This window comes from Engystomops pustulosus, chromosome 4 (genome assembly GCF_040894005.1).
Source record: "Engystomops pustulosus chromosome 4, aEngPut4.maternal, whole genome shotgun sequence".
Classification (NCBI taxonomy): Eukaryota; Metazoa; Chordata; class Amphibia; order Anura; family Leptodactylidae; genus Engystomops; species Engystomops pustulosus.
Window position 1 is genome coordinate 178,792,014 of NC_092414.1, and position 17,755 is coordinate 178,809,768.

Consider the following 17,755-nt stretch of genomic DNA (forward strand, 5'->3'; position numbering starts at 1 on the left):
TCCCAAATCAAACCCCCATTAAACTACCAGCCCCTCTGGGAGGGTATCATGTGTCTTTTCTAGCATTCCCTTTTTTAAGTTAAATCTCATCGATCTCGAAAATATTGTGCAAATGAGCAAAGAAATGAGCACATTTTGCCTGAGATTATCAAATTTAGAGGCTGCAGGTGGAGTGTCACTTTAGATGCCTCTAACCTCCTTTCTCTAGTACCTATCAACACCTTTTTGGTGTTGTATTAAAGATAAGAAATTAATCTTGGAATCTCAGTCTTGAACTTCTGTGATCTACTGAACCGGGGAATACAGGCTACTAAAACACACAGTGGGGGAGATTTGGCAACCAATCAGAGCACAGCTTTCATTTTATAAACTGCTGTGGGAAATTTAAAGCTGAGCTCTGATTGGTTGCCATGAGCATCTAAAACCGTTTTCTCTCAGACACTTCTGATAAATCCTCCCCTATAGTTGGGAATGTGAACTGCAGATAAACATCCAGATCATCTGATTTCTTTAATACGATCTGAAAGATTACATCCTCATCTTTAAATGTGAGGTACTATAGGACCGGGGATATGCATATCTGAAGTGACACTTCTCCTGCGTACTCTTAAATTGAAACGCCTCAGGTAAAATATGACACCTCTAAAGTCATATGTAAATTAATATAGAAGAGCTATTTTTATAAGTTAACAGGTGAGAAATTTCATACCCCACCTGAGGGGGCTGGTAAATCTAATGATTTAAAGGAACATTCCAGTCACCGCTAATTAATTGAATAATACATGGTGCAGGGCCTGTATTTTCATTGTACTCCTGCTCCTCCCTTCAGGCCCTGTGACTGGAGTGTTCCTTTAAGGCACTGGTTTCACAATCTGTTTTTTGGGGAACACCAATGACAAACTGGAAAAGTTGATGAGTTTGTGACTTGCAGTTTATGCTCAAAATGTTTTTCGCAATTGGAGTTTGTCGCTTTTCGAAATGAATGGGTGTATTGGGCCCAGGAAGACAATACAGTATATCAATCCTTTTGCCAATTTTTGGCATCCTTAATAACTAAAATCGATGGTAACTAGAAGCCTGCACAGAGTTCATTCTAGCATGTAGACTGCTAATGGAGACTTCCAACTTATGGAAGTGTAAGCGTGCGGTTTTCGTTAACAGAGGACAGGAAAAAAAACATGTTCGTAATAGTCAAAACGGACTTGGGTCTTTAGAATTTGGAGGGAAAAAAAACTGGGTTTGTGGAAACTAGATTGCAGCTCTGGTTTAAAATAAAAATAACCACTCAGGGGGTTGTCCTAAACTTTCTAAAATTTGTAAAAAAAAAAAATAAGCAAACGTAAAAAAAAAAATGGAAAAAAGACAAATGTCAAAAAAAAAATTGTGGTATGACTTTGTCAAAAAATAGAACATTTTGAAAAAGTTAGAAAATTAAAATTTTTTGCACATTTTTCCTAATCCTAACACTAGAATCCTAAAATAAACCTGACCAATCAGCAAAATGATATATAAACTACAATGTGGCACGAGAAAACAATCTCAAAATCGGTTAGATAAATTAAAGTGTTAAAAAGTTATTACGACACAAAGGGACACTGATCAGATTTTTTTTGATAAAAAACGGGCTGAGCCTTAATGTGCAAACTCTCTGCGTCCTTAAGGGGTTAAAGTCAACGTAAGAGCTTACTATACGCGTTTAGGAAAAACGAAAAAGCACAGTTTTGTTAAATGTAGATGCGTGAAAAAGTTGGATCAGAATTTTTTTTTAAGTTTTAATTATTCTAGTTAGATAAATGTAGTAACTACATCCTTACCAATTAAACATACGTTCTTGGTGATCTGGACGCCATGATGGGGCTATACCTACCCTTCCCAGACTGCAACCACTCGCCTTTAATTTTCCGCCGCGTTTTTTCCGTCCCATCCTCTCCATGAAGGACTCCACTCCTCTTCCACCTGGTCTTTATTGTCCTATTTTTGCATGGTTTGTGCAGTCCTTGTGTTTACAACCTGGAGCTTCCCAGCGTAATATGGATACTAGATTAGGATTTCTACACACAAAGGATAGAATTCATAGTGAAGTGGCATTTAGATACTGGGGCACATTTACTTACCCGGCCCATTCACGATCCAGCGGCGCGTTCTCTGCACAGGATTCGGGTCCGGCTGGGATTTAAGATGGTAGTTCCTCCGCCGTCCACCAGGTGGCGCTGCAGCGCCGAAAATAATCTTAACGCCCCGGAATGCACCATCCCATAGAAGGTGAAGGTGAGCGCTCCCCAAGCGACACATTTTAGGTTTTTAAATGCGGCGGTTTTTCCGAATACGTCGGGTTTTCGTTCGGCCACGCCCCCCCGATTTCTGTCGCGCGCATGCCGGCCCCGATGCGCCACAATCCGATCGCGTGCGCCAAAAACCCGGGGCAATTCATGTACAAGCGGCGCAAATCGGAAATATTCGGGTAACACGTCGGGAAAACGCGAATCGGGCCCTTAGTAAATGACCCCCACTGTGTCTGCAGGCAATGAATAGACACAAGGGCCTCGAGCACTGAGATACAGACTGTCGCTCAGTCTCCAACCAGATGCCCCATGTCAAGCAAGGCTGTCATTGAGATCATTGATCTATGTGTCAGCCGCTACAGACAGCGGCTATAAAATTCAGCCGGAGTCTAAATTATGTATGTAGTGTTTTGACCAGAACTGCCCTGTTGTCAGAGGATAGCTGTCCCTGTGGATGGCTGCATTAAAATGTCCATATAATAGTATGTGACGGTCAAATATAGCAAGTTACCTTCATCCATATCAATACATAGCCGCTGCAGGGCAAGGGACATACAGCTATTCTCATTGATAGCTCTGATGTATACAGAGGGGGACTGTCTGTGCAGTTTATGGTGGTCTGTACTGGGCCGCGTACATAATAAACATCCGTATAATACTCCGATGGGTGACGTGTACAGCTTGGTTATCATACAAAAATTCCATATGCTTAATAAAAGAGTACCCCCCCTCTTCTTTTACCATCCAGAAATACTATCAAGAACATTTACACATTTCCCAATATCAGACCACTAGCAATTTCAGACAACCATAGTATTGAATGTAACACATGCTGGACCTTCCACTTCACCCATAAGTGAGAATAGGACCCCCATTATCTGGATTGCTGGAACCTCCCTGCAGTTTCACCCTCACCGATCAGCTTGTTATCTTCTGTCATGTGCATAGGGCATAACAATCAACCCCTATAATAATACTGTAACCTGTCACCAGGTTTTACCCCACTAAACTATCAGCCCCCTCTGGTCGTATATATGAAATGTCCTTTCCAGAATTCGCTCTTTTATGTGAAATCTCACTAGTTTACTTATAAAAAAAAAAAAAACTCCCCTAAAATCGTACAAATATGACTCTTCTCCCCTCATTTCTACATGAGATGAGACAAGTTTAGTGGTAGCAGGGGATTGTCGCTTCAGACGCCCCTATCTTCTGTTCTATAGCACCTAGAAACAGGCATTTAGTGCCATATTAAAGATAAGGCTCACATAAGACTTATGGCTTTGTGGGCTACAGAACCAGAGATATAGAAAACTAAAGATAAAGTTGGAAATGCCTAACCACAGAACCATATGCCTGATGACATCTAAAAGATGTGATCCTTATCTTTAATATGACACAAAGCATGTTTCTAGGTACTACAGAACAGAAAAGAGGGGCTTTCGAAGTGACACTACCCCTGCAACCACTATATTTGCTTCATCTCATGTGTAAATAAGATGAGGAGAGTCATATTTGCTGGACTTTGGTGGAGATTTTGAATAAAAGAGAGAATTCTAGAAATGACATTTCATACCCTTGGCTGAGGGGGCTGGTAGTTTAGTGGGGTAAAACCTCCTGATAGGTCATCTTTAAGTCAAAGCCCCTTTCTCACTAGGCCGTGCCTGCATATTAGAAGAGCTAAAAAGTGTCTAAATTGTGTGTTTGCGTGGGTTTCCTCTGGGTCCTCTGGTTTCCTCCCACACTCCAAAAAACACATACTGGTAGGTTGATTGGATTGTGAGCCTCAGTGGGGACAGAGTTCTTTTTATAACATATGGCTCAGGGGTCTTTATAAATAAAAAAAGAACTTATACTTACCTCTCTCTCGTCACTGCTTGCATCTGTTTGTATACAAGGCCTGTGGTGATGCCACAGCTTCTGGTTGTATACGAACAGAAGCCGGCGATGATGGGCGGCACCAAGGCTGCAGGTAGAGAGGTAAGTATAAGTAATGTTTTATTTTTTAACAACCCTCAACCATACATTAAAAATAACTATTCCCAGACACCCCTTATAAGCTTCCTGCACTGGGGGAGGCACCTTGCAACTATTTAAAAAAAAATCTTCGGCACCTTACTGGCCTTCAGATGTATCATAGCGGCTTTGATGGTTTGATAAATTTGGCATTATCATTGTTTTTCCAGTGTTTTTAGTTTTTTTTTTTTCATTCATCCCATTGGATACATTTTAATGCGACTTTATAAAAAAAATTGCCCCATGTGACTTTTTGATATCAAAAAGCCACCGGAAAACAAATGATAAATGTCCCCCATTACGTTTATTAATGCTGTATTGAAATTATGTAAAATCTCATAACCAAGATGCGGAAAGTTACCTGCATGCAAATTAGCAAAACCTGTGTGTTACAGTCCACATCGTGTGCAGCATGGTGGCTTATCGGTTAGCATTACAGCCTTGCAGCGCTGGGGACCTGAGTTCAAGTTTGTATGTTCTCTCCGTATTTGCGCGAGTTTCTTCCGGGTCCTCCATATTATTATTATTCTTAATATTCTACGGATCAGCAGTGTATTTTTTCCTTCCTTTCTGTTACAAAATCTGGGGTGACTCTGCTAATATTGGCAGGATTATGGTGTGGATTTTCCCTTCACATTTCATGCAAATTATTGCTAATTACCAGGTTGTGCCAGGAGTGTCACAGACCTCATCATGTATGTGCACAGTGTTATTTCCGCCAGTATTATAGGCCCTTAGATTTCAAACAATTTATGCAAAATATATACCAAAAGTTAAGTATAACCTAATATACTACCTGTTCTCTAACACAGAACAAGCTGTGACCTGTCTGTAGACACTGACAAATATATCACATAGCTGCGACTTACATACCGCTCCCCACTGCACCACAGTTGGGCAATTAGATGGATATTTTTATTTTTAACATTTTCTAAAACCTGGAGCAAAGACGCCAGGTAATTACTCTCGTTTCTCAATTTATAAACTGCACCTAGCGTAATTATTTTAACATTTTTAGAACAATATCCGGCAATAAAAGTCAATTCTATGGGCTTAGTATTGGTCGCCATCTACTGGTAGTTTGGTGAACTGCAGGTCATTTATGGCTGCACAAAAGATTAGGGATAACCTGAGTTCAGGTTCACATTGTAAATCTCTCAAAATGCTAATTTGTGCATAAACTGATAATATAAGGCAGAGACCGTATATTTTATACAGATGATGGGGTGGTGCACACCACACCTTGCAGGTAATAGGGCAGGAATCACTTGCAAAAGGAGGCAAATAGAAACTGGTGTGACTGGTGAATCCTGTTTTTTTGGGTAATGTAAATACAGAACTATTTTTTCCCCTAGCAGTTCGGCTTTTCCCACATATGACCTGACATAACTTTGTCTTCAAAAACATCTTCATAGGAAATTAGGGGCAGGCAATGTACTATAAATTACAAAAAGAATACTTTTTTCCACTTTTAACCTCAAATTCACCCGCCTTTCCTAGAAGTCATATAAATAAACAGTAACATTCATAAACACATAAAGTATCACCACATCCGGAAATGCCCGATCTATCAAAATATAATAATGGTTTTTCACTGCGTTTAACCCCGTAAAGGCGCATTCACACGTTGCGCTTTGGTTGTGTTTTCATTGCGTTTTAAAACGCATAACAACTGCTGAGATGAGGTGATTACATTACTGTTAACGTTTGCGTTAACAAAAAGCATGCATTAACGCATTGTTAACGCGTGCAATAGCAATGCGTTAACGCATACGGTTTGTTAACACATGCGTTAACATAGCGTTAACACATGTACATAGTAATGTAATTAAGGCAAATCACCTCTCCTCACCTGTTGTTATGGGTTTTAAAACGCAATGAAAACGCAACCAAAGCGCAACGTGTGAACGCGCCCTCACAGAAAATAGCACCCATAGCAAGTCGAAAATGACACCTTTTTGCCATTTTGAAAAATGTAAAGTATTCAATAAAAAGTCATCAAAAGGCCGTACAGTTCTAAAAATAGAAGCATTAAAAACATCAGCAAAAGTCACAAAAAATGACACCACCCACAGCTCTGTAGACCGAAGTATGTGGTGGTCCTGGATACTCCGCAGGCTGGTGAGCGTATTCATGGTGTTTTGCTAAGGGGTCATAAAGAGTCCCTTTGGGTGAAGACAAACATGGCGTTTTTAGGCCGTTTTTGGGCCGTTTTTAGTTAGTGCGTTTTCAGATCGTGAAAAACGCATGCGTTTTTGACCAGTTTGAATTAAGATAATTGCTCAAACCTGTCAAAAACGCATGCGTTTTTAACGATGTGAAAACGCACTAACTAAAAACGGCCCAAAAACGGCCTAAAAACGCCATGTGTGTCTTCACCCTTTGGCAGTCGGCAGTCTTCCTATGGGGAGATGTTGGTCCTCTGCGGGGAGGCCGGACTGTACCCCAGCCAGGGCTAAGGCCGGCGCCACACATGGCGCTTTGTCTGCGCTTGCAAACGCAAACGCAGACAAAGTCACGCCCACCGGGGCGGGCCTCGGCCCGATCGCATCGGCGTTTCTATGGAAACGCCTGCGATCGGGAACGAGCCGCCGGTGTTTTGCGTTAATTTAACGCGAAACACCGGCGGCTCGTTCCCGATCGCAGGCGTTTCCATAGAAACGCCGATGCGATCGGGCCGAGGCCCGCCCCGGTGGGCGTGACTTTGTCTGCGTTTGCGTTTGCAAGCGCAGACAAAGCGCCCTGTGTGGCGCCGGCCTTAGGCTGGCGCCACACGTAGCACATTGTCTGCGCACGCAAACGCAGACAAAGTCGCGCCCACCGGGGTGGGCCTCGGCCCGATCGCATCAGCGTTTCCATGCTGTACGGCATGTCAGCAGGACAGGAGATAGCAACAAAAACCGCAACGCATGGAGTGATGCGGCCTCAGCTGCGTTTCAAAATACAAAATGAAAGTAGCCTCAAGTAAAATGATCGGTTGCCTCGAGCAAGACAATTAGATTGTGCCACAATAGATTTTAAGTTTCATATATTTAAAGGGGTTGTCCACTTTCAGCAAATAATTGATATTGTTTGTATAAGGAAAAGGTATACAAATTCCCCAATATACTTTCTGCACCCATTCATCACAGTTTTCTAGATCTCTGCTTGCTGTCTTGCTACAGGAAGCTTCATTGTTTACTTCCAGTGGATAGAAATCTGTCCCTGGTCACGTGATATCACACAGGTGCAGAGTGATTATTATCACAGAGAGTAATCAGAGCCGTGCACCTGTGTGACATCACATGACCAGGGACAGATTTCTATCCACTGGAAGTAAACCTAGAAGCTTTCTATAAGCAGAGATCGAAAAAAACTGTGAGGAATGGGTGCAGAAAGTATATTAGAAATTTGTATACCTTTTCCTTATACAAACAATATCAATTATTTGCTGAAAGTGGGAAACCCCTTTACATTTGGATTTGACCTAAGAGCTAACAATCTCCTTTTAACAAGTGAGACAACATCTGTATATACACTGCCTGGAGCCTGCCGGCTGATCAACTCCTCTTTAGGGAAAACTAATTCTCCCATATATTCCCAGGTACTTAGAGTAATGGCTTCACACATTGTGGTCATCATGAACTCCCCTCTTGTGGGACTTGTGCACCTCCAACTTAAAAAACAAGACTTTCGGGACAGGCATGGATACAAATAAACAGGTAACATATGTTTCTTTATATTTCCAGCGCGGCCATGCAGAAAAATGTGAGCATTGCGGTAATGACACATATGCAGGCTTGATTCTGTTGTTGTGGATTGGAAAAGGTATATTTTCTGTGTTACTTCTCTCACCTATGGAATCCTAGTTTTGGCTTCAAATACTGCATCACAAAAAAACAAGACCACCAAAATGTTGTACTTTATAGGCTGCGTACACACGTTCGATTACATTGCAATTACACTGTGTTTAACAAAATGCTATGTTAACACAATGTAAATTTAATTGAGTTTACGATGTGTAAACGCAATGTGCGAATACAGCCTTACAGCCTTGTGTTACTAAGGGTGCGGTCACGCGTACCGCTAGCGTAGGGGGCCGGACCTCGGCCTGATCACATATGAATTTCTATTGAACCGCATGTGATTGATAACCAGAACCCGTTGTCTTGCATTAAAACACTGCAAAACACTTGGTTCTGGTAAGGGTGATGCCACACATGGCGTTTTGAACCCGTTTTTGGTCCGTTTTAATTAAGATAATTGGTAAAACCTGTCAAAAACGCATGTCGTTTTTTAACAGACTGCTTAAAAATGGACCAAAAACGGGTTCAAAACGCCATGTGTGGCATCACCCCAAGGGCGCGTTCACAAGTTCCGCTAGCGTCACGTTCATAACGTGCTGCTAGCGCACAGCGGGCGGGGCTCGGGCCGATCGCATATGCGCTTCCCGGAAAACGCATGTGATTGATAACCCGCATGATTAAAAACGGACTAAAAACTCCATGTGTGGCATCACCCTTACCGACCGATCGCATTTCCATAGAAACGCATATGCGATCGGCCCGAAGCCCACCCCCGTACACTAGCTCTGTGTTTGTAAACGCAGTGCTAGCGGTACGTGTGACCACACCTTAACCCGTTCACGACCCGTGACGTAATAGCACGTCACGGGTCGGCCGTGGGTGCATGAAGAGGGCTCACGCGCTGAGCCCTCTCCATAGCCGGTAAGCCTTTGCTGCATATTGCAGTGTTTTCACCTCGCTGCATATTGCGGGTGTTTTCACCTCGATCGCCGCCGGCAATGCTGCCGGCGGCTTCAAAAGGATGGCGGTGCGTGGGCGCCGCCATCTTTTCGAGGATCGCCGCTCCCCGTCGTCATGGTAACCTCGGGTCTCACGAAGACCCGAGGCTACTTCGGGTTAACCCATGCATTACAATGTGCTATCAGCACATTGTAATGTATGAGTAGTAAAATCCCCATATACTGCCATACTGTAGTATGGCAGTATATGATGAGATCGTGCAGACACCCTAGGGTTAAAGTACCCTAGGGAGTCTGAAAAGTACTAAAAGTACTAAAAATAAAAATAAAAAAAAGTTAAAAAAAAAAAATTATAATAAAAACCCTAAAAACTCAAATCACCCCCCTTTCCCTAGAACTGATATAAATATAAATAAACAGTAAAAATCATAAACACATTAGGTATCGCCGCGTCCGAAAATGCTCGATCTATCAAAATATGATAACGGTTTTTCACTGCGTTTAATCCCGTAACGGAAAATCGCGCCCAAAGTCAAAAATGGCACTTTTTTTGTCATATAAAAAAATTAAAAAATTCTATAAAAAGTGATCAAAAGGTCGAACAGTCCTAAAATTGATAACATTGTAAATGTCATCAAAATCCGCAAAAAATGACACCACCCACAGCTCAGTACACCAAAGTATAAAAAAGTTATTAGCGCCAGAAGATGGCAAAATCCCCCAAAAAATTTTTGTACAGGAGGTTTTAATTTTTTTAAATGTATGAAAACATTATAAAACCTATACAAATTTGGTATCCCCGTAATCGCACAGACCCAAAGAATAAAGTAGACATGTAATTTGGGGCGCACAGTGAAATCCGTAAGATCCAAGCCCACAAGAAGACGGCACAAATGCGCTTTTTACCAATTTCACTGCATTTGGAATTTTTTTCCCGCTTCCCAGTACACAGCATGGAATATTCAATACCATCTCTATGAAGTACAATTTGTTACGCAGAAAACAAGTTGCCACACAGCTCTGTACATGGAAAAATAAAAAAGTTATGGTTTTTTGATCATGGGGAGTAAAAAATGTAAAATAATGAAAAAACAAAAAAGGGCCAGGTCTTGAAATCGTTGAAGGTCATTCAAATCAAGTGTGAATGCAGCCTAAGGGGTGTCTTCCCACAGAACTAAAACATTGTAAAATCTCTGTACAAAATGTTAGCACAGAAAATAACCACACACAAAGCCTGTGTGCAGCATGTGAACACAGCCTTAGGATAAATTCACCTGTGGAAGATTTGTTACAGAAATTTCCCATTCATCTTAATAAGGTCTGCTGAAATGTTCTCGTGCGGCTTGTAGCACTGTGCTTCCTTATCTTTTATCAGAGCTGCTTTGTTTTAGTGAGCAGTCAGTACCAGGTCTCCACGATATGCATGTACTCAGTTGGGAAAATCTTAGTAAAAGGGTTTTCCCACCAAACCAGTTAGGCCCTTTCCTGTGGATAGGGCCTAACTTGCTGATCGGTGGGGGTCTCAGTGACGAGACCCCTACAGATCACGAGAACGGGGGGGGGATTCGAGGTACCTCCGTCAGACACCTTGTGGCTTCCCTCGGCAATCACCGTCAGCTCCATAGAGATGAATGGAGCAAAACGTACATGGGCTACTGTCTTCCCATTCATCTCGGGGAGCGACGAGGGGTCCAATGGAGGTACCTTTGACCCCTGTTCTCATAATCTATGGGAGTCTCATTACTGAGATATATCCTGTGGATAAGGCCAAACTTATTTGGTGGGGCAACCCCTTTATGGTGTGGTCACATGGTGTGTTCTTTACATTGCTGTCAACATTGAAGCACATTTACTTCCCCGGTCCTGCGCGTTCCCTGATCTGGAGTGTCCAACGATCCTGCACTCCGCCACGATTCACTTAGATTGTGCATCCGATATCCTGCATGTGTCGCTCCCCGTTCAGGTAAGCTGGAGTTCACCTTCTTCTTCCCGGGGCATGTAAGTGCTTGGTTTGCGACGGCCCGCCCCCCGATTTCTGTCGCATGAAAGCCGATGCGCCAAAATCCGATCGCGTGGGACACAATACCCTCCGAGTGGTGCAATCCCCAAAAACGTCAGAAAACCTGACGGAAAAGCGATCTGCAGAGCTTTAGTAAATAAGCCCCATTGTGTTTGCAATGCTGCTCAATGTAATGTATACTGTGCAAAAATGCCATATACTGCAATACAGTAGTATTGAAGTATATGGTAGGAACGATCAGACCATCTAGGGTTAAAAAATAGTAAAAAAAAAGTTTCACAAATAATTTAAAAAAAAGTAAAAAACCTAAAAGTTCTAATCACTTCCCTTTCCCTAGAACTGATATAGAATGCAATTAACAGTAAAAATCACAATAGATATTGCCGCGTCTCAAAATGCCCGATCTATCAAAATATAAAAACCGTTATTGCCGGTGGTGACCCCCATAATGGAAAATGGCGCCCAAATGTCCGAAACACGACTTTTATACCATTTTATGTCAAATGGAAACAGCAATGAAAACGTCGGCTCATTACGCAAAAAGTTACACCTCACACAGCTCCGTTCACCAAAGTATGATAAGTTTTTTCTTTTTCATACACAATCGTTTAACTTTTGAAAATGTAGTGAAACACAATAAAACCTGTATAAATTTGCTATCACCACGATTGCATCGAACCAAAGAATAAAGTAGAGGTGTTTTTTGGAGTGCAGAGTGAAAGTCGTAAAAACTGAGCCCGAGAGAATGTGACGCAAATGTGTATTTTTTCCCTTAGTATAGTATGGAATGATAAATAACGCCACGGAGAATTAAAATTTGTTACTAGCAAAATAAGCCCTCACTGTGCACTGAAAAATGAAAAAGTTATGGATTTTTGAAGGTGGAGAGCAAGAAATGAGCGAAAAAACCCTGCGTCCTTAAGGGGTTAATACATATTATACATATTAAGTTTACTAAAAATGTAACATTGCATTATAATGTTATATAAAATCATACAAAAATAAAGATTTCTACAGATGAAAAAAAAAGTGATTTTTTGATAATCCAACCTATCAATATGTTACGTGTAATGTCACTTTGTGAATATGATAAATGTAAATTGTACAGCGCTAATCTGGATTCAGGAGCAGAATATTTACCCTAAATCGATTCTGTGCTGTTTTTCATTTTACATCTGTTATGAAGGAGTGGCTGACAGTGAACCATTATCCACAACCGAATGAAAGGTAGAAATAATAGACGGCACTCACGCCCTAAGAGAAATGTGTGTAATATACTTCTTATGTTCAGGAGCCTGTCACCAGATGAATCATTAGCTTTTACCTAGGGAACCTTTTACTCTACTGATTAATCTCCTGGGAAAAAAAGTCATATAAAGTCTTTATAGGTTATTTTACACTTTTTTTAGTGTCATCAGTGGCACAGTTGTGCTACCATGGAAGTACTTTGGTGGATAGATCTACCATCTTAAATAGTAATGATTTAGCAGCTCCCGGCATCCACAGTTTACACACTATATCAATGGGTAGCATGGGGTTCATGAACTGTATTGCTTTAGTAACTTAAAGGACATTTACCACCAGGATGGAGGATTGTAAACCAAGCACACTGACATAATGGTGTGTGCCCCCTCTGGCAGGATCTGCTCTTCTTTTAACTCCTGATGGCCTAGTTTTAACAAAAAAGGCATTTATGCAAATTAAACCTGAGGGACTCCATAGGTGTTAATGGAGCCTGGAGCCCCTCGTACTCATTTGCATAATTTTGAAAGCCTTCTATTTCTTAAAAACAAGGGTATAGGAAGCTTAAAAAAGAGTGGATCCTGCTAGAGGGGACACACCAGTATGTCTGTGTGCTTGGTTTACAATCCTTGCTCCTGGGGGAAGTACTGGCAGAGTAAGGCCCCTTCCACACTTGCGTTTTTCACGCGTGCTTTTGACGTGCAGAACTTGCATTGCACTCTGACCCATTGTAATCAATGGGCTTTTTCAGACTTGCATTACTTTCCACGCGCGCACGCACGTGTTTTTTAATGCGCGTTTCAATCTCAGCATGCTCTACTTTTGCAAGTCACGCGGGTGAAAAACGCACCATACAAGTCTATGGAGATGCAGCAAAAACGCATTGCACTCTGAGACACATGCAAGTGCATAGAAAAGATAGAGCTCAGCCCTGAGTCCTTTTCACGCAATTTCCATGTGTTTTTCATGTGCAGACAATGCGCGTGAAAAACTGAGACACTGAACAAAGGATTGCACTCTGATGAAAAATGTCAGTTTTTCACTGACCAAACACTGATCGCACCCTGATCAGACTCTGACGTGGACAGCAATGCAAGTGTGGAAGGGGCCTAAGTACTTCAACCCAAAGTCAAACTCCCTATTCACCAAATTAGTTTTTTACTGCTTAAGGTTTCCATAAGGGTGCAACAACAAAATCAATTCTACACTGTAAGTCTGGAGGAAAGGGGTGGGAGCAAGGACCCTATGATATGTCGCCCCATTCCCCATACTCCATAGCCACCTGCATTAGCTGCTCCCTCCTCCTGCCGAACCCTTATCCTAACTGTACAAATAAATATTAAGTTCGTTAGCAGTGAATATACAGACACTATTTAACATAACAGAGTTATAAAATAATTATAAGAGAGATGTCTCTGGTCAAAAGAGCTTACAATCTGTGAGGATGTAAGAGTTGACACAAGAGGTGATAGAGCTTGTACAATGGTCCAGCCATTTTTTATAAAGTATCAGAATACAGTAAATAAAAAATGCTGCATGAGCTGTCACCTGGCGCTGTCCGTGTGTACAGAACTGATGGTGTATGGGCCAGCAGAGTAACCTGTATAGGGACATCAAGTGCCGATGGATTACATAGAGAGAAGGGTTAATGTAAGGAGAAAAATTAGGCCTGCCTAAGGAGATGAGTTTTTAGGGAACATCTGAAACTTTTTTTGGTCATGCTCTTAGCGTAGAGTATTTTTTAGAACAGACGGCACATGGTTGCACTAAATGTAATACTTTTTAATGCATCATTGCACATGGCCAATCCATTAGAAAGTAGAGCATGGTCTAGTCACATCAGTTTTTCACTTATAGACTATAGACTATATACACTCACCGGCCACTTTATTAGGTATATCATGCTAGTAACGGGTTGGACCCCCTTTTGCCTTCAGAACTGCCTCAATTCTTCGTGGCATAGATTCAACAAGGTGCTGGAAGCATTCCTCAGAGATTTTGGTCCATATTGACATGATGGCATCACACAGATTTGTCGGCTGCACATCCATGATGCGAATCTCCCGTTCCACCACATCCCAAAGATGCTCTATTGGATTGAGATCTGGTGACTGTGGAGGCCATTTGAGTACAGTGAACTCATTGTCATGTTCAAGAAACCAGTCTGAGATGATTCCAGCTTTATGACATGGCGCATTATCCTGCTGAAAGTAGCCATCAGATGTTGGGTACATTGTGGTCATAAAGGGATGGACATGGTCAGCAACAATACTCAGGTAGGCTGTGGCGTTGCAACGATGCTCAATTGGTACCAAGGGGCCCAAAGAGTGCCAAGAAAATATTCCCCACACCATGACACCACCACCACCAGCCTGAACCGTTGATACAAGGCAGGATGGATCCATGCTTTCATGTTGTTGACGCCAAATTCTGACCCTAACATCCGAATGTCGCAGCAGAAATCGAGACTCATCAGACCAGGCAACGTTTTTCCAATCTTCTACTGTCCAATTTCGATGAGCTTGTGCAAATTGTAGCCTCAGTTTCCTGTTCTTAGCTGAAAGGAGTGGCACCCGATGTGCTCTTCTGCTGCTGTAGCCCATCTGCCTCAAAGTTCGATGTACTGTGCGTTCAGAGATGCTCTTCTGCCTACCTTGGTTGTAACGGGTGGCGATTTGAGTCACTGTTGTCTTTCTATCAGCTCGAACCAGTCTGCCCATTCTCCTCTGGCATCAACAAGGCATTTCCGCCCACAGAACTGCCGCTCACTGGATGTTTTTTCTTTTTCAGACTATTCTCTGTAAACCCTAGAGATGTTTGTGCGTGAAAATCCCAGTAGATCAGCAGTTTCTGAAATACTCAGACCAGCCCTTCTGGCACCAACAACCATGCCACGTTCAAAGGCACTCAAATCACCTTTCTTCCCCATACTGATGCTCGGTTTGAACTGCAGGAGATTGTCTTGACCATGTCTACATGCCTAAATGCACTGAGTTGCCGCCATGTGATTGGCTTATTAGAAATTAAGTGTTAACGAGCAGTTGGACAGGTGTACCTAATAAAGTGGCCGGTGAGTGTATAAGGAACCCTGAAATACAGATTCTGTCAGACTGAAGCAAAGCAGCCATGAAAATCAGAAGAAAACATCTCTGTTTTTCACAGCGCATAGATGTCTTGTTGGCGTGCAGGTAGTTCTAGGTTTGTGATGATATGCATGGATGAATCTGTTTTACTGCCTAAGGTGTGAAACACGAGCAGTCACAGGTTTCATGTACAAGTCCTGTGACAGGTGTATACAGTGTCATTTCTACTCTGTTTTTACAATATAACAAGCATAAACCACCTTTGGTAAAGAATCTGGAAGGGTATACTACAGCCCCACAATATAAATAGGCAGATCATGAAGATATATATCGGTATATATGTTTGCCCCTCAGACCAGTAAAACCTGCTGGGTAAAGGGTTAAATGCCTTTCCCATATCACATAAAATTATTTGCCACTGAAGCACTGTACCTCAATTACAGACATTTTTCTGATATGCAAATGTGTAGAGATGAGTCAACTTCTGAAGAGAAGAGTCATGTTTTCTACAGGCTGCCAGTGAGCCCCACCTCCTTCTTTTGACTCACAGCTCAGTGTCTCTTCAAATCTCAACTTGAGGAGACAGGAAGTCCTGTGAAATAGCCAATTGTACTAGAGTGGCAAGGAAATCTATCTTGTACTACCTGCACGCCAACCTGTGCAATCCCGAACCGCTAATAGATGACCCGTGGTCCATTATTTGTGGCCCGCATGTCACTGGTTTTGCACAGTGGAAAAAGCCTCACTGAGCCACAAACTTGGGCGGGAGTAGGACATGCTACATTTGTGTTTTAACCATTATGTATTGTGTTTTATGAATAATATGCACTAATAAACTTACAACCAATGGGGCATATTTATCAGGACCTCTGCGCACCGCCACTGGCGCAGAGGCCCTGAATTAATCGCAAATGCTAGCTTATTGCTAACTTTTGCGATTATTTTCCCCAATCCGCCACCTTCACGCCAGTGGGGCGTGAAGGGGCGTGAAGGGGGGGTGCGGCCGGACGGGAGTGGGAGTGGGAGTGGGACGGGGCCGGACGTTACTGTCCCCGCGCCTGCGCACTCGCTGCTGCCGGCGACTTTTCATACGTGAAAAGTCGCCGGTTGCGTTTTTTTCTACGCCAGGCAGGGCCTGGCGTAGGATAAACGCTGCGCAGCTGGCAGCCCGATACATGAAGAGGCAGAAGCCTCTTCATGTATCGGGCTGCGAATTTGCAGCGGCGGGGCATGAGCGCCAGCGTATGATAAATATCCCCCAATGTATCCATTTGGTTTAGCCTCTTGCTTTTGTGAATAGGAGGGATGTGCACATTTTTAGAGGATGTAGGTACTCCCTGGTGCTTTTACTAAAACTTGTCCATGATACATATTTATTTATAGCTTATAATCACAATTTATAGATTTTAATTTTGGCTTAGCCAGTTTTCTGTTGGAATATATGGCCATATGTGTGAGACCATTGAAATACATGGGCATGTGTGCCAACTACTGAAACAATGACAAGCGCACAGTGAAAAGCAAAGTTTGTGTTCATGAGGCCTTAGAAGGAGGTGACATCTGCCTCCTCTTTAGGGCAACATAAATTCCCGACAGGGAACTGGCAATTGTTGAGCCTGTTCAATATTCCTTTTACTCTTCAGGGCAAGAAGATAATTTGCCAATTTAACAAAGTGCTAAAAAAAAAACTGGTTGAGCGCCTTCATATTGTATTGGGTGGGGGATATTTGATGAGTAATCCAGAGGTTCCATAGGTACATTGAGCGCTTAAACCTCCCCACAGTGCCCACTATAATTTCTCCTTGTTCCCTCAGTGTCTCATATAATGCTCTCTTATGCCCCTTTTAATTCCAGCTTGACCCCCATTGTGGTCTCTATAACCCCTATCAGTGCACCGTTTAAAGATGTATCCCCCTCATTGTAATTTTAATGCCTAAATACCCACTCTAATAATGCCCCACATTTAAATGAAAAAGCCTAAGTTAAATCTCCCATGACTCACCAAAGGAGGGATCCAAAGTTCTAACCCCCTTTTAGACTAGTTCTGCAAACCAGTAGATATTTTGACAACTGGTCCAGGAAAAGTGCAGAGAACTTGCTGAATACAATCCCTGTATCTTCCAGCCATTCTCACATTGAATCTTATATCTCATCTTCAAATCACAACAGCAATGTTGTTGTGCTGTTTTACCATTACTAAATTCCATTTTTGGTGAGCTTGTTGGAGTGGACACTGCAGGCATGATCGACCTACATTGATCTGTAACTTGGGGAGACAGTTGTCTAGGAAGTACATCCCAGCTTTTCTATATAATCTCTAGACTTCCTCCTATTTAGACTGAATGGGGCACATTTACTTAGGGTCCGAACG

At 42.3% G+C, this 17,755-nt stretch overlaps 1 protein-coding gene across 8 annotated transcripts in view; it reads left to right on the forward strand.

Moving 5' to 3' along the window:
• The first annotated feature begins 422 nt into the window (after positions 1-422).
• PAQR5 (progestin and adipoQ receptor family member 5) overlaps positions 423-17,755 on the forward strand; it is a 34,463-nt gene continuing 17,130 nt past the window's right edge. For 3 of the 8 annotated variants that reach the window (XM_072148749.1, XM_072148746.1, XM_072148752.1), the window contains exons 1-2: positions 423-626; positions 7,879-7,996. The gene's annotated coding sequence lies outside the window, so the exon portion shown is untranslated. Of the gene's footprint in view, positions 627-7,618; positions 7,790-7,878; positions 7,997-17,755 lie in introns of those variants that run through there. The other 5 variants (XM_072148747.1, XM_072148754.1, XM_072148751.1 and 2 more) reach the window with 3 other exon arrangements.